The sequence below is a fragment of the Macaca nemestrina genome, chromosome 11 (genome assembly GCF_043159975.1).
Source record: "Macaca nemestrina isolate mMacNem1 chromosome 11, mMacNem.hap1, whole genome shotgun sequence".
Classification (NCBI taxonomy): Eukaryota; Metazoa; Chordata; class Mammalia; order Primates; family Cercopithecidae; genus Macaca; species Macaca nemestrina.
In genome coordinates this window covers 136536803-136554784 of record NC_092135.1, presented here as the reverse complement: position 1 = coordinate 136554784, position 17982 = coordinate 136536803, and the positions used below count along the sequence as shown (strand labels likewise).

The 17982-nt window shown below is 47.1% G+C and overlaps 1 protein-coding gene across 5 annotated transcripts in view; it reads right to left on the bottom strand.

Moving 5' to 3' along the window:
• LOC105473813 (ankyrin repeat and SOCS box containing 1) overlaps positions 1 to 17982 on the bottom strand; it is a 102004-nt gene that overhangs the window by 58306 nt on the left and 25716 nt on the right. For 3 of the 5 annotated variants that reach the window (XM_011727875.2, XM_011727876.2, XM_011727878.2), the window contains exon 6: positions 16494 to 16964. The exons of the other annotated variants lie outside the window; for them this stretch is intronic. The gene's annotated coding sequence lies outside the window, so the exon portion shown is untranslated. Of the gene's footprint in view, positions 1 to 16493; positions 16965 to 17982 lie in introns of those variants that run through there. 5 annotated transcript variants of the gene reach the window in all.

The following is a 17982-nucleotide window of genomic DNA, read 5'->3' as shown; positions in this document are numbered from 1 at the left end:
AACTCCTGAGAACTATGAACAAAGAAAAATCTTGAAAGCATTAAGAGATAATTGGACGGGCGCAGTGGCTCATGCCTGTCATCCCAGCACTTTGGGAGGCCAAGGCAGGTGGATCACCTGAGGTTGGGAGTTCGAGACCAGCCTGACGAACATGGAACAACCCTATCTCTACTAAAAATACAAAATTACCCGGGCATGGTGGCACATGCCTGTAATCCCAGTTACTTGGGAGGCTAAGGCATGAGAATTGCTCAAGGTGGAGGTTGCGGTGAGCCGAGATCATGCCATTGTACTCCAGCCCGGGCAAGAAGAGCAAAACTCCCTCTCAAGAAAAAAAAAAAAAAAAAAAAAAAAAAAGGATAATCAACATCTTACCTGTGTGAAAGAAGCAATTCAAATGACAGTAGATTGTTCATGAGAAACCATGGAAGCCAGAAGGAAATGGCACAAAACTTTTCAAATTCTGAAAGAAAAGAACTGTCAGTGAAGATATCCCTCAGAAATGAAGGGGGTGATCAAGACCTTCTTGGACTCAAAAAAACTAAGAAAATTTGGCACCAGAAGACCTGGCCTAAAAGAACGCTTAAGGAAGCTCTTGAAATGGAAAGGAAATGATAAAAGAAGGAATCTTGAAACATCAGGAATGAAAACAGAACAATAAGAAGAATAAAAACAAAATGGGTAAATACAAGAAATCAGGCTTTAGGAAAACATTTTACAAAACGTATGTTTTTTCAGGCCATTGCAATGGTTACTATCAACAGATGCATGGATAATGAGTACTTGGAAAATCACTAATTCTTTTTAGGTTGTTTGAAAAAGCTAATTTAGAAGGGGTTTATTTAGGTTTTGTAAAGAAAAAAATATCTTCCTGATTACTTTGTTTGCTTTTCAAAATATCATCATCCTTATTTATGAGTCAAATTTCTCACAGAGATCATTACATACTCAAAAAAACTCAAATTTTATTCCTGAGCTTATTCCAAATACAGTTTCCAGATTTAGCAAATAAAAAATACAGGAGGCCCAGTTAAATTTAAATATTGCATGGGACATAATTATAATAAAATGTACGGTTTATCTGAAAGTCAAATTTAAGTGGGCATCATTTAATCCTACAGGATTTCCTGTAGGATTTAAATCATCAGCATCTATAGAACAGAAGCTCTTCCTGATTAGACAGAACAACTCTTCTGGAACCTCCTCCTCTCTCAACAAGCCCTGCCAAGGGACCGTCCATCCTACTATCATCAGTGTTGGACAATAAATAAAAGTCCATCTTCAGAAATGCCTCATTGACATGATCCAGTGGTTTGAATGTATGTGCCTCCCCACCAAAAATTCATATATTGGAACCTAAGACCCAAAGTGATGATATTAAGAGGTGGGGTCTTTAGAAGGTGATTCAGTCATGAGGTCTCCCTCCCTCCCTTATAAAAGGGCTCCAGGGCTGAGCACAGTGGCTCATACCTGTAATCTCAGCCAAGAGGCTGGGAGGCTGAGGCAGGAGGATTGCTTGAGCCCAGGAGTTTGAGACCAGCCTTGGCAACATAGTGAGACCCCATATCCACACTCACAAATAATTATTTTTAATTATGCTGGTGTGGAGGCACATGCCGGTAGTCCCAGCTCCTCAGCAGGGCAGAGGTGGCGGGGATCACTTCAGCCTGGGAAGTCAAGGCTGCAGTGAGCTGTGACTGCACCACTGCACTCCAGCCTGGGTGACAGAGTGAGATTCTGTCTCCAGAAGAAAAAATAGGGCGGTGGCTCCAGCAAACTAGTTAAGCCCTTTGCCCTTCCTCCCCCTCTGCCATGTGAGGACACAGAAACGAGGTGCCATTGTAGAAGCAGAGGCCAGGCCCTCACCAGCCATGGAACCTGCCAGTGCCTTGATCTTGAACTCCCCAGCCTCCAGGACTATGAAAAATAGCTTTCTATGATTTTTAATTACCTAGTCTCAGGGACTGTGTTACAGCAGCAGGAATGGACTAAGACACATAGATGAGGATATTGTGGGGGCTTTTTTAAAGTTTTAACTCAGAAAGGTAAAACTTACCTGCTCCTAGTGGCCTTAAGAAGTAGGAGGCTTCAGAGCTACTCAGGCAGAGATCAGCTACGGGTCTCTGCACAAGAAGGACCCACTACCCCCACCCCAGCACACCTCCCTACCCTGGCTGTTGACCTACACTTGTTCACTGATCACCTCTGCCTCCAGGCATGAAGATGACAAACCTGTACTCAGACCCTTCCCACAAATGTTTGTTGCTAGGCATGTCTAAGATTACAGGCCTCTGGCGAGAGACTGGGGTGGGGTCACCACTCAGCTGGGAGGGGAGGGAAAGGCTTCCTGACAGAAGCAGCATCTTAAGTGGAGCATCCAAGAGAGAGGACGGGCCCGGCAGAGCTGTGCAACGAGCAGGCCGTGTGGTCAGGGGAAGTGCACAGCTCCCTATGGCTGGGGCCAGGAGAGAGGGCACAGGGCTGGGTGGCCACAGCAATGGGTTGGGAAGGTGAGGGCCAGTGGATTGGCAACCCTTCTCAGGAAGGTTCCCCAGTCTCTCCCCAAGTCCTCCATCCTGTTGTTACCTGGTTACTGGGACATCAAATGTGGTTTGCACACCTGGAATTCCGGTTGGGTTTTACAAGCCATGAAATGTGAGCTCTCAGTGCAGCACAACCTCTCCCGCCCAGGCCCCTTGGTCCTCTAGAGCCGCCCTGGAGCCCAGAGCTCACCACAGCTTGGCTCAGAGCCCAACTGCGCCTTCTGACACAGTGTGGATATCCTATTTGGGATTTCAAATCCATAAATGCACATTTTCTAAAAACCCCTTCCCAGGGATGCTGGATGGCCAGACTCCCAGATACAAGACCTGAAGAGAAAGCAGCCTGGGAGAGCCACAGGCAGCCCAGAGCACGTGGATGGCAGGGTCTCTGCAATGGGCTCCTCTCAGCCCGGGGCACGCGGATGGCTGGGTCTGTGCAATGGGCTCCTCTCAGCCCAGGGCACGCGGATGGCTGGGTCTCTGCAATGGGCTCCCCAGAGGCTATTTTAGTCTACAAAATAAATTCATTTTTGTTGAAAAACATCATTTACTCATTCCTTCACTGACTGGCATTGATAAAACACCTACAATGGGAAGGTTCTGAGAGGGACAAGGACACACAGCAAACAAACAGGCTGCCTCATTCCAAACCCAGGCCACCTGCTTCTGTAGAAAGCATCCATTACTCTTCTAATCCACTCTATCTTAGTTCCTCAACGAACAGGCTCCTCTTCCGCTCAGAGGCACAGGGCACGGCATGAGAAAGGCCCTGGGCTTGGTCCTGGCACCGCCAGGGCAGGGGGGCCACCACAGCCGGCTGTGTCTCCTCACCTCCCCGAGCCTCAGTGTCTACAGCGAAAGCCGAGGCTGAGCTAGACTCCACTGGCCGCTCAGGGTCTGAAGATCAAAGCCGGAATACATTGGAACTCAGGTTTCCAACTGATAATCTAATCTTCAGGGGACCCACCTTGTGTATAAAGTTCTCTTTCCTGTAGGAAACAGTCAAAGAATAGCTTAAATACCCGAGGCCTTGATTCCGTTAGGCCTGAAACATCTCCCGACCGCCACCAACAGAAGTTGGAGTACCTCAAGGTCACAGAGTGCTTCTCTCCTAATTTTTTTAATGTACATGAAAGTGAGTCATACAAGAAAAGCCTGCTGGGACCGTCCAGGCCATGCACTGTGTGGAAGAGGCAACTGCGTGATAGAAATCCTGCATTTCTGCAATGCCGAGAGACACACGGGTCCGCATTTTACCACCTCTGATGCCAGGGCGCGTCACACCAGCAACGGCGGTGTCAGCTGTGATTGGCGTAGTCAGTGATGTCATTTATCAACACGGGTATCCTGGATGCAGTGAAGCGTGGGCCAGACATGATGCTCCACGTCTGAGCTGCATTGTGTCATTTATCCCTCACAACATCCCACAAAGGACATTGCATCGGCAGCCCCACTTTGCAGATGAGGAAACAAACTCAGTCAGCTACACTCAGCTACACAACGCTCCTAAGGCCCCTCCACTAGGGCATATTAGTGCCATAATCTTAGCCCCGCTGGCTCCGAAGCCTCAAGCTCTAACGAGGATGCCATAGCACCACCCTCATTCAGGGTCCTCGGTGTGGCGGGGAGCGGGGAGAGAGGAGGAGGAAGAGCCACGACGACCAGTGCTCACTGAGCGTCTCTTAAGACACAGGCATCGTAAGGCGCCTGCCTGCTGGCCCATCCAGCTGTCCTAACAACCCTACCAGGCGGGCACTATTATGCTCCCCATATTGAAATGAAATTAAGAAAACAACCCCATTTACAATAGCATTAAAAGGAATAAAATACTTAGAAATAAATTTAACAAAAAAGAGCAAGACATGCATCCCCAAAACTATAAAACGTTACTGAAAGAAATTAAAGAAGACCTAAATAAACTGGAAGATATCTTGGGATAATGAATTATTAGACTTAATATTGTTAAGATGGAAATATTCCCCCTAACAATCAATGGATTCAACACAATTACTATAAAAACCCAAGAAATTGACAAGCTGATTCTAAAATTCATATGGTAATGTAAGAAACCCAAAATAGCCAAAATGATCTTAAAAAACAACAAACTTGTAGTACTCATGCTTCATGGTTTCAAAACTTATTACAAAACAACAGTAATCAAGACAGTGTTGGCCAGGCGCGGTGGCTCACGCCTGTAATCCCAGCACTTTGGGAGGCCGAGGCGGGCGAATCACAAGGTCAGGAGATCGAGACCACGGTGAAACCCTGTCTCTACTAAAAATACAAAAAATGAGCCGGGCGAGGTGGCGGGCGCCTGTAGTCCCAGCTACTCGGGAGGCTGGGGCAGGAGAATGGCGTGAACCCAGGAGGCGGAGCTTGCAGTGAGCCAGGATCGCGCCACTGCACTCCAGCTTGGGCGACAGAGCAAGACTCCGTCTCAAAAAAAAAAAAAAAAAAAGACAGTGTTGTATTGCCATAAGGTTAAAAATATATCAATAGAATTGAGAGTCCAAAATAAACTCTTATATTCATGGTCAATTGATGTTTTTTGTTTTGTTTTGTTTTGTTTTTAAATGGAGTGTCCCTCTGTCGCCAGGGTGGAATGCAGTAGTGCACTCTTGGCTCACTACAACCTCCACCTCCCGGGTTCAAGCAATTATCCTGCCTCAGTCTCCCAAGTAGCTGGGATTACAGGCACCCATCACCACCCTCGGCTAATTTTTGTATTTTCAGTAGAGACGGGGTTTCACCATGTTGGCCAGGCTGGTCTCAAATTCCTGACCTCAGGTGATCCACCTAGCTCGGCCTCCCAAAGTGCTGGGATTACAGGCTTGAGCCACCATACCCAGCCATGGTCAACTGATTTTTGACAAGGGTGCCAAGACAACTCAATGGGGGAAAGAATAGACTATTCAACAAAAATAGTTGCTTGGACAACTAGGTATCTGCATACAAAAGAATGAAGTTAGGCCCCCTACCTTATACCATATATACACATTAACTCAGAGTGGATCAAAGACATAAAATGTAACAGATACTAAAAGACTTGGAAGCAAGCATGGGAGTAAATCTTCATGATCTTGGATCGAGCAATGGATTCTCAGATCTGACACCAAAAGCACAAGTAAAAGAGAAAAATAGACAAATTGGACTTCTTCAAAATTAAATGCTTTTGTGCTTCAAAGAACATCATGAAGAAAGTTAAAAGAAAACCTACAGAATGGGAGAAAATATTTGCAAATCAAGTATCTGATAAGAGAATCATATCCAAAATATATAAAGACCTCTTCTAAGTCAAGAATAAAAAGACAACTCAATTTTAAAATGTGCAAAGGATCTAAACATACATTTCTCAAAGAACATATATAAACAGCCAAAGAGCACATGAAAAGATGTGTGGTAGTATCACTCACTAGGGAAATGCAAATGAAAACCACAGTGAGATACCAATTCATCCCCACTAGGGTGACTAAAATAGAAAAGACAGACAATAACAAGTGTTAGCAAGAATGTAGGGCAATCAAAACCCTTGTGCATTGACAGTGGGAATATAAAACAGTTCAGCCACTAAGAAAATCAGTTCAGCAGTTCCTCAAAAATTAAACATTGAGTTAATGTATGACTCAGCAATTCCATTCCCAGGTATATACCGAAGAAAACTGAAAACATGTATCTATAGAAAACTTTGTACCCATCATAGAAGCCTTATTCACAATAACCAAAAAATAGAAACAACCCAAATGTTCATGGATGGATAAATGGATAAACAAAATGTAGTGCGTCCACACAGTAGAATATTATTTGTCCATGAAAAGGAAGGAAATTCTGACACATGCTACAACATAGGCGAACCTTAAAAACATCATGCTAAGTGAAAGAAGCCACTCACAAAAGGCCACATATTATATGATTCCATTTACATGAGTATAAATGGGATAGGTAAATCCATAAACACTGAAAGCAAATTAGTTGTTGCCAGGCCTGGCAGGGACAGAACTGGGGAGTGAGTGCAAATAGGTATGAAGTTTTTTGTCGGAGGTGATGGAAATGTTCTGGAATTAAGATAGTGGTGATCAACGCACAACTTTGTGGATATGCTAAAAATTGTTACACTTTTAAATAGCACACTTTAAAATGGTGAACTTTATGGTGTGTGATTAGATCTCCACAAAGGCATATAATTCTCTGCCACTGATGGCATGGCCTTGCTCAAGAACTCTGGAGGTGGTCCAGGCATGGTGGCTCACACCTGTAATCCTGGCGCTTTGGGAGGCCAAGGCAGGAAGATCACTTGAGGCCAGGAGTTCGAGATGAACCTGAGCAACATAGTAAGATCCTGTCTCTGCTAAAAACAAAAAATTTAAAAGTTAGCCAGATGTGGTGGTGAGCAACTATAGTCCTAGCTTTCTGGGAAGCTGAAGCAGGAGGATCGCTTGAGCCCAGAAGTTCAAGGCTGCAGTGAGCTATGATCGTGCCACTGCATTCTAGCCTGGGTGGTAGAGTAAGACCCTGACTCACAAAAAAAAAAAAAAAAAAAAAAAAAAAACCCACAAAAAACAACAAAAAAAAAAACCTCTGGGGGTGGGAGGTGCTGTACTGTGTGTCTTGTACTGTGGCTTCGTCTTGTCCAAGACTCCTCAAAATATTTGTGTATGTCCTTTACCCCAGTGCAGTACTCACTTAGTGGACACTGATCCTTTTGAGGAATGGTTGGCAAAACCAAGACTGCCTTGATCCCCAACAGCTGTCACTTGTCCACTGACTCAAGTCCCATCACAGTCCTCCCTCCCCCACCAGCCCACCCCTGACAGTGTAACTGGAACAGTATTTCTGAAATACAGATTGGGCCGCATTACTCCCTTTCTTGAAGCCCTCCAGTTGTTCCCCATAACCAGTTCTAGTTAAATGGCCTCATATTAGAATCCACTGGGAAGGTTTCTAAAACTATTGAGGCTCAAGTTCAACTCCCAGAAATTCTGATTTTACGGCTGTGGTCAGCAGATAAGAGACTCCGGGGGATGTCCACATCCTAATTCACAGAAGCTGTGATTATGTTGTGCTAACTGGGGTTGCTGATGGCATTAGTGTGGCTATTCAGCTGCCCTTAAGAGAGGGAGATCATCCTGGATGATCTGGTTGGCCTAGTGTCATCACAGGGTCCTGAAAAGTATAGGAGGGCGGCAGAGTGGAGGTCAGAGTGATGTGCTGTGGGGAGGACCCCCAGCCAGGACTTTGTTGCTGGCTGTGAAGATGGAGGAGGGGACTACAAGGCAAAAAATGTGGGCAGACTCCAGAAGCTGGAGAAGGCAAAGAAATGGAGTCTCCCCTGGCGTTTCCAGAAAACACACGGCTCTGCCCACATCTCGATTTTGGCCCAGTGAGGCTCATGTGGGGCTTCTGACCTACAGATCTATAAAATAACAAACCTGTGTTGTTTTAAGCCACAAAGCTTGTGTCATCTGTTAATAACAATAGGAAACTAACACACAGTTGATCCAGACAATGCCCGGACAACAGGAGTTTTTTAACACACCTCAGTCACTGTGCAGCCAGAATTAAGAACCACTGACCAAGGGCAATATTCCTCAGCTTTCAGCATCCACAAACACAGACTTCTCATTTTAAATAGACATTTTTAATGATCACACATTTTTATAAATAAACCATTTTTTCATTACTGTCAACCACCTCACTTTCATGTCTGAGAGGGATGAAGGGATGACCTTTCTGCACCCTCCACCAAAGCGTCTGTGTCTGGTTCAGTGATGGCTAAGTCCAGCTAAAGCACAAGTCTCACTGCCAGGCAGTTTCTTTCCTTATCCTTTTTTATTCCTTTGTTTAAACTAAATCAGAAAATTTTAGCCTACCATTACAGGTTTTCAGAAATGACACCCATCTGTGAGACGTTCTGAACATTTGGATCAAACGTGAATGCTAAACCTTTGGAGCTATCCCTGAGGAAGACTTACAGCGCCATCAGACACCACACCGGCCCCCCTCGCAGCCTGACTGGGACAGAGCGGATCAGGAGAATGGCAGCAGATGGATTCCTTGTTCACTCTTTGTAGCATTTCACTCTAGAAAATATTTTCTTCATGTTCTGCAGCCGCATTTGGACATGATTTTGAAAATATGCCAATAACATCAATTTCTCCAACAAAAGGCAGTGAGTTGGAAAGAACCCTTGTACGAAATCCTGGTACTAGCCAGGCATGGTGGCTCACACCTGTAATCCCAGGACTTTGGAGGCTGAGGCAGGTGGATTACTTGAGGTCAGGAGTTTGACACCAGCCTGGTCAACATGGCGAAACCCCATCTCTACTAAAAACACAAAAATTGGCCGGGCGTAATGGCTCACATCTGTAATCCCAGTTACTCAGGAGGCTGAGTATCACTTGAATCCGGGAGGCAGACACTGCAGTGAACTGAGATTGCGCCACTGCACTCCAACCTGGGTGACAGAGTGAGACCTGTCTCAAAAAAAAAAAAAAAAAAAAAATTCCCGTTACCAACTGTGTTCTCTCACCTTGAAACAGAAGGTTCACGCCACTCCAGGTACTGGATCCATCAATGAGGCACACCCCAGGAACAAGCCACATGGCTCTTACTGCTTATTTGATTGTGTGACTGAAACTTGAACTCAGAAATGATCTACACTTAACAAGGTTGAGACGCTGGAGTTTTCCTAGTGTGGAGGAGGGATTCCAGAGGCGTAGGGAGATGGGAATGTTGGACTGGGTTTAACATGTGTGACCCGCACACCTATCTCTCAACTACACACTGCAAGAAGGCCCCAAAGCACTCCTGTTTTCACTTGGGCACCGAGAAATGCCTGGGAGCACCTGCACCCCTGAGAAGCTTTACAACTGCTCTCCTTGGCAGGCAGGTGCGATGGTGGGGACGCTGCCACTGAGCTGGGCTCTCTGATTTCAATGGGAATGATAGGGTTCCAGAGGAGCAGAGACCAAATGCCAGTACTTGACCAGCAAAGCCCAGGGGGCTACGTCTGCCAAGGGAGGGAGCAGACACACGCCGGGCATCAAAACACCTTGGTCCACAGGGCTCTTTGCCAGTGGCTAATTGAACATGGTGTCCCTAGGAATACAAGAGGACTGACTGATGGAAAAAAAGAACAAAACTTTAGGTCTGGGAGCCAAAAATCTGACTGGAGTCACAACTGTGGATAGCAACAGCCTCTGTCCCAGTTCCCAGACCTAGCTCAATTCACAGGCCAAGATTCTTGAAAGGAAGACTGGGTCCCCTGAGGAAGAAGCCTGTAACACTGCTTCAAGCACATGACACGCCTCCTCCTCCAGCCTGCAGATCCGTTCCCCAGTGCTCTGCTGGGACCCGGGAGCACACCTTCCTTGCCAGCTGGCACAGGGCTGATGAGCCTGTCGGTGGGCGGCTCTGGAGGGACACTGGTAAGAGGAAGGGGTTTCTCTTCCTAGTTCCACTGTGCTTTCCTTCCTTCCAACTCCCTTCGCACTCGCAGGTATGCGGGACGCCAGTGGGGCTCACCTCCAGCAGGTTTCAGCAGCACCCAACAGGGAGCATCCTGGCTGAGTTCTGCGGCTGTCCCAGCTAGCTTCCCAAAAAGTTCAGCTGCCCCACAGGCAGCCGCCCAGCATTTCCCCAGGAGCCCAGCCTTCTCCAGCTTCCCAGCAAGTCCAAAAGCATCCCCTGCAAGCAGCTATCCTGCAAATGTCTTTGGCATCCCAGCAAGTAACTTCCTGCCCACAGCTTTACCCTACCAAACATGAAGCCCTGGCCCAGGGCAACCCAGTGAACTTCTCCACCCTGGACTAGGCTGCTTTCGATTATTCACTCTGCCCTTGAGAGTGGCTGAGGGACACAGGTCTAGAGGTCCTGAGCATTTCTGTGCACTGTCATCCCACAGAGCAGCTACTGAACATGCGTGAATGCCTGGTTAGAAGGGGCACCTCCCTAGGTTTGCTGCAGTCTCCCCAACTCCCAACGATTCAGGCCTAGTATTTCTGTACTATAACTCCTACATGGCCCCAGCAGGTCTTACCATCAATGGCACCGCCCACCAGCTTCCGTGCTTCAGGGCACGTGGCTCCTGGCGGTCCCAGGGAAAAGCTTCCCCACACAGAACTGGAACGTGTGAGACATCCCCGGATACAAGGGACCAAGCTCAGGATGCCCCAAGACGTGCTGGGACTGTCCTACCAACCACTCTCTCCTCAGAGTGGCGTGGGCCCAGAAACAATCCTGACATCCAACCAGGTCACAGCACTGAGCTGCACACAGAGCCCTTCAGTCATTCCAAGGTCTTGCACAGCAAAACTTCAGCCAAATGGACTGAGAGCTCTTCCCTGTATCCTATTGCCTCCACACCCCATCCCTACCTCCAATGATGGCCGACCCCATTTCTGTTCTCAGCCACTCCACATAATAAACAAAAACCCCCAAGTTAAAGGTGGCCTAATGAGGCAGGCATTTCCCTTGGAAGTTGAGTTGGAAGCCAAGACAAATCCACCCAGAGTCACATGAGGCCAGCAACATCCATGAAAAAAGGTAAACCGTCCCTGTGAGCCACAAAAAGACCCTGGCTAAATTCCCCTAATCGAAGCTAGGTCATGTCCGTGCCCTATCCATCCAATCAGGAAGAAGGGAATGAGGGCTCAGGCTATGTGGGTTTCCCTCAAGGGACTGGAAAGAGCATAGTGGGGTGGCTCAGGAGTCCCTGGCAGCTGGTAGAGGTGGCGGCTTCTGCCACAGGCACTGACAGTGACATGACTCTGGCAAGGGCTCTGGGCAGGCTGGAATATGCCACGTAGCTCCTGCAAGCTTCCCACGGACCCAGCACCATGCATGAGCAGCACCCAATGTGGACGTCTGAACAGAAGTTCAACTTCTGACTAAGGCCATCCCCACAAAGGCTGCTCTCAGATCTCCTCTCTGGCATGCGCTGTTAAGTCAAACAAGGACAGTGCACATTCCCTGCACACCTAAGGTCCTCCTCCAGCCAGAACTTTCTAGTGCAGAGTGAGGTGGAGCCCTTGGCTGAAGGTTTCCTCACACTGGCTGCACTTGTAATGACTGGATCTCTGGTGCACATTCCGGTGCTGAATGAGGAGGTCTCTGTGGCAGAAGGCCTTCCCCTATATCTGCATTCATGAGGTCTTCCTTGGGTGGGAGTTTGCCAAGGGTGAGAGGCTGGACCTGCAACTTAAAGCTCTTCCAAACAGGCTGTACTGAGTGGCTTTTATGCAGCGCAAGCCTGGGATTTGGCAGGAGGTTCCTTCCGTTCATTGAACTCCAAGCAATATTCTGGGTGATGCACATTCCAGGGCTAAATCATCAAGCATTTTGAAAATTCCATTCCATTCCCTCCTGCCAAAACCCCCCAAGTTAAAGGTGGTTAGGGTTAGGGTATGGTTCTCCGTTGAGAATTCTGCTGTGAGATGAAACAGAACTCCATTAATTTATGTTATTTATGTTATTTGCTGCTTTTAGGATCCTCTTTTTGTCCTTGACCTTTGAGAGTTTGAGTAGTGTATGCCTTGGGGTAGTCTTATTTGGGTGGAATCTGTTTGGTGTTCTAGACCTTCCCGTGCCTGGATGTTTAACTCCTTCTCAAGCTTTGGGAAGTTCTCTGTTATTATTTCTTTGAATCTACTTTCTACCCCTTGCCCTTGCTCAGTTCCCTCCTGAACACCCATGATTCTCAGATTTGGTCTTTTGAGGTAATTTTCTATCTCTTGTAGGCGATCTCCATTCCTTCTCATTCTTTTTTCTCCTCTGCGTATTTTCAAAGAGACAGTCTTCAAGCTTACTGATTCTTTCCTCCGCTTGGTCCATTCTGCTGTTGAGAGCCTCTAATGAGTTCTTCAGTTCAGCAAACGTATTTCTCAGTTCCAAGATTTGTTTGATTATTTCCATCTTTTGTTAAATTTCTCTGATAAATTTCAGAAGTGATTTTCTGTGTTCTTGGTGATCCCTGAGTCTCCGTAAAACTGCTATTTTGAATTCTTGGTCAGAGCGCTCACAAACTGTCTTCTCGTTAGGATCACTAGGTTTTTGCTTCGTCGTTTTTGAAGAGGTCACAGTTTCCTGTTTGCTGTTGTTTCTTGTGGGTATACATCTGTCTTTGCATTGAAGGATTATTTATTCCCGTTTTCTCTGTCTGGCCTGTTTTGGTTTTTACTGGATATTTTTGCTTAGCAAGTCTTTACTACTAGGTCACTGCCTCCTTTTCAGCTCCACATGGCACATTAAGCCCAGGCTCACCTCAACTCCAGTACATGATGGAAGCTTTGCCTGTCCTGAACTGGGAAGGTCCCAAAGGGATTATCCCAGCAGTGTGAGAAGGCTGGTGAGGGGTTTGTGCCCAAGGGACCTGGGAAACATACCTCCTCCAGCGTGCTGCTGCTGAACAGCCGCTCTGATTTGGCATCTCCTATGGCTGTTACAGAGCAGTCTCTCCCGGGCTGGGGATGGTAGTTCCCCCTCCTCCATTTGTCACTACCTGTCCTCAGAGATTTCTCTCTTCAGGCAGTCATGCTGCTGCCTGTGGGTTAATGCAAGGACAGGTCTCCCGCCAGGGATTCTAGCATGCTGGGAAAGCTGATTGACCACCTCAGTCTCACTTTTCCCAGTGTAAAAACTGGTGAGTCGGTGATATGGTTTGGCTCTGTGTCCCCAGCCAAATCTCATCTTGAACTGTAATTTGGGAGTCAAGGGAGGGACCAGGTGGGAGGTGATTGGATCATGGGGGTGGTTTCCCCATGCTGTCCTCGCGCTAGTGAGTTCTCACGAGATCTGATGGTTTTGTAAGTGTGTGACAGTTCCTCCTTCACACACACACTCTCTCTCCTGCCACCTTGTGAAGAAGGCACCTGCTTCCCCTTCCATCATGATTGTAAGTTTCCTGAGGCCTCCCCAACCATGCAGAACTGTGAGTCAATTAAAGCTCTTTTCTTTATAAATTACCCAGTCTCAAGCAGTTCTTCATAGCAGTGTACTAATACAGTCAGGGAAAGATCCTCCACTCAACTGTTGCTAGGCAGAATCCGGGGAAGGGGCATCATGGATGCAGAAGTCTGGTTCTCCTACCATCTGCCTGGAGTTTTTTCACTTCTCTGTGGCCCCAGAATCTGTCTCATTCTCTTACTTGAGTCCTGGGTTGTTGCTGGTGAAAATTTCACACTGTATATTTATTTTGGTTTTCTGTTGGAGGTGTGAAGCCAGCTTGATTCTATACCGCCATTTTAAAGCTGAAAATCCTCCAGGGCTAAATCAGAGCAGACCTTTGGCGGAACACTTTCTGTGCATTTGTAAGGACTTTCTATAGTGTGAACTCTCTGATGCTGAATGAACTTAGCGATATGGCTACAGGTTTTCCAACCTTTACTGCATTAATGAGGCCTTTCTGTTGTGAACCTTCTGGCAACAAAGAAAGGTGAGTCCTTTGCTGAATGCTTTCCCACGTCAGCTGCACTCACAAGGCTCAGCACCACAGTGGACTCCCATGTTCAATGCAGCTGGAGTTGCAGCTAAGAAACTTCCCATACTCACTGCACTCATGAGACCTTTCTCCAGCACCGGGTTCCCCGTCCTCGGGTTCTCCGGTGCTGAACTGTGCATTTGCAGCTCACGGCCCCTCACATGCCATACTTTCCAGGTGAAAGCTTCCCCCAGCTTCGGTGCTCCCGCGTGGCTCCCCTCACCGTGATGGCCTCTGCTGCTGCTGAAGAGGCCAGTGCTGGGTCCCATCCTTGCCTCACACTAAGGGCTTCCAGGATGTGTGGACTCCACGGCTTTCCACGAGGCCCTGCCCTCGGCCCTACTGCAGTGATTCTCTCCGCTGTGCTGCTTCTGGGCTGGTTTAAACTGAAGCCAAAGCCTCTCCCACAGGCCTCTCAGGGGTATGCTTTCTGCCCGGGCTGTGCTCTCCGGCACTCAATCAGGGGCAAAATGCTTTTCAAGACTGAGCATTTTCTCTTCACTTCTCCCCATGGAAATGACGATTATTCAGCTTTTGCTCGCACACACTTCCCATCAGCCCTCCTCCTGCCCTCCATTCTCCTAATAGGGTACTATCATAATATGGTTACTGTTTAGTGCTTATATTTTAGGACTATATAAATACTATTCATAACTAAATTATATAATAGTATTACTGTGGTAACTTTTTCTTTCCTACCCAATTTGTTTTCCTTGGAGTTATGTCCCTTGGTTTCCTAGGTACTTGTCAATAATTCAATCTCAGCTCCTATGTAAACCCTCAATATGTTCAGAGGCAACAGGTGTTCTAACAGTTAAGTCATCTCTGGAGCCGACACCAAACCCAACCTGGCTGACTTCTATGCTGAGTGCACGGCTGCCATCCTGGAATCTCCTTTTGCTGTGCTCCTGGGGAGTCACTTTGCTCTTTGCGTTGGATCTCCCATTGCCTTTATGCCAGGCTTTCTCCTTTTGGAGTACATTCTCTAGTCCTTTTATTTAAAAAGCTGTGTAAAGGCCGGGCGTGGTGGCTCACACCTGCAATCCCAGCAATTTTGGAGGCCAAGGCGGGCAGATGGCTTGAGTTCAGGAGTTCAACACCAGCCTGGCCAACATGGCAAAACCCTGTCTCGACAAAAAAATCAGCCAGGCATGGTGGCATATGCCTGTGGTCCCAGCTACTTGGGAGGCTCAGGCAGGAGAATCACTTGAGCCTGGGAGGTCAAGGCTGCAGTGAGCAGTGTTTGTGCCACTGCACTCTAGCCTAGGTGACAGACAGACCCTGTCTCAAAAATAAAAATAAAAATAAATAAAAGGGTGTGTGGAATATACATTTTTCAAGAGCCTACAAGTCTTTTGGCATGACTTTTAATCTATTTGGAAATAATCTTCCTTCAGAATTCAAGAAGGCCCACATTCCCTGTTTCCTATGTGGCATCTGAGGACTGCAAAGCTATTGATTCCTAATATTCTGCATGTGTACTGTTCATTCCCTCCAGCAGTTCCCCAGTGTTCTGAAATCTCACACTCATGTGCCTGGATGTGCACACTGATATGGAATGGAAGAAGGCAAGGTGCTTTCCCCTTCCATTGTGTTGGCACTAGGTTCGCTGAGCCCTTGTAATCTGCAAACTTACAGCCTTCATTCTCAGAATTCTTTTATTCGCTGGGATGCATTGAAAGACGTGTGAGGGCATGTCCTGGGCCACGTTATGTATGGATAACTTTAGGTCTTTCCTTTTAGGCTACTGAGATTCCTCAAAGAAGTATCTTTCTGTTTTATTTCTTGCTAGAGGATACGACTGAGCTATGGATTTGAGATACTGAAGGCTGAAAGCGGCATACCTCCTCCGGTCTTTCACTGGTTTGAAGTAGGCACAGTTGCCCAACTGTGTGGAATGGGGAGTCTAATGGCTTCTTAAACAGGCCTCAGCTTCTAGTTTCACCTTATCTCACAACTACTTCCAGAAGTACCTAGAAGTGCCAGTTCCAGAGCCTCTGGGAGCTCTGCAAGACAACTCGGACATTCAGATGTTCTCATTTATTTCTTACAATGTAGATTTCTCAGGTGTTTCTAAGGCAACTACCATTCACCTATTTTCTGGAGAGCTTCCCAATTTCGTTGCTATTTTTAATCCTCCTAGTGGATTTATGCTCTAAAGAAAAAAATTCCCTGGCATATCAATGGGATTTCAGGAAGCAGCAATGGTAAACAGTTACATCTAGCTGTACAGGAGGCTGGGAAATGAAGCCTTTATTCTGGGAATCCGAGTGTCCAGCTAAAAACTGTGAGTTGTATTATCACAGATGGAGAGAGTGGATGGTGAATGGAAACTAGCAATCTCTGCCACATAAATCCAGCTAGTTTCGAGGCAAAGAGAGACTGAGATTGTTCGTGATAAAAAGCCTTCTTTGCAGGAGAGTAGGAGAGATGGCAGAGGTTCCGGGACAAGGAATGAAGAGGCAGAACACACAAGGAACCGCTGACAGATGGATGCATGTCTTTATTTAGTTCGTTCATTCCAGGTTCATCCCGAATCTTCACATCTCACCCTCCCACTGTGAAAACAGGTCCCATGTAACAACAGGGGGCCAAAAGCAACAGGCTTGCCCACAGTCTCCATCACCCCCCACCCCACGGAACACTGTGGGGACAATGGCACCTTACTTGAAAGCCACGGGTTTCAAACATTTTTAGGGGCACAACTCTCTTCAAACTGGAAACCACGAGCCACTAAATAAAACAGGCTGTCAGGGAGTTTCAAACTGGGCAACATTTGGGGTACGTCCCTGGAGCCCGAAGCTCCCTCAGAGCAGGTGAAAATTCCTGCTTCAGAGTCCTTCTTTCTATCCAATCACTTGAAACGTTCCATAGAAAGAAGAAAGAAAAAAGAACTCCCTTCTTCTTGAAATGTGCACACCAAGATTTCACACGACCAACACTTCCACCTGTTGAAATAAACAGTCCACAAAATTAAGGCATTTGAGGGCAATTAGAGGAAAATAAAGCATTTATTAAAGTTACAATGGCATATCAAAAATGTCCATTATGCTTTTGAAGGCTCTTAACTAGGCACAAGGGCAGAAACAGTCATGATCCCGGCCACTGCAGGCAAACACGTGTTGATTACCAAAGCAGAAAGGGAGACAGAGGGCTGGTGGTGAGCATTCTCTTCAGCAGGTCCCCAGGCACCAGGCCCCCTCCAAGTCATGCCTCACATGCCCAACAGCAAAGAGAAGCAGTGGGAGCTGTGCAGACACCGCAGGGCAGGGCAGGGCACTGCCGGCTAAATTACAGCAGCAACTGTATGCACGAAACAGCTTCTTCATAAACACCATTCTCAAACTGGATTTATGCACATTCATATACTACCTAGTATATCTAAGAGATCTTGAAATCAAAGCAACATAAAAAAGAGAGACCCGCCTGCATTCCAGGCACTAAGCAATGACATGTCAAGGCAACAGAAGTCCCTCTCCTGCCCCCATTCACTTCTCCATCCCACTGTCTGCTGAGAATTTATAGTATTTATTCCACACATCACTGTACTTCAAAATCTGCACATTCCTCTCCGTGGGATTCTCCTGGGATGTGAATCCCACCACCGTGCATCATGTACGCATCTAAACTATTTCATTCCACACTGAGAGACTCGGGTTTGGAGCCGGAGGAGGGAAGTGAGGCGTAAGTGAGAAAGGAGGTCATATGGCCCAAACAGATACTTCCAGAGTCCAATCCCAGCTGGCAGGGATCCAGGCCCCTGGAGGCCAGGCCTGCTTGCTGAGTACAGACGGCCAGTGAGGAGGCGGAAGCTGTAGCCCCAGAGCCAGAAGACCCACACTAGTGTCATCGCCACAGGCTCCCAGAGTCCAGGTCAAGGGGCAGTCCTCACCGAGAAGGCACACCAACTTCCTGTGAGCGTGTCCCATGGATCCAGGGGTGGCTAGAGGCCCATCACCATGGGTG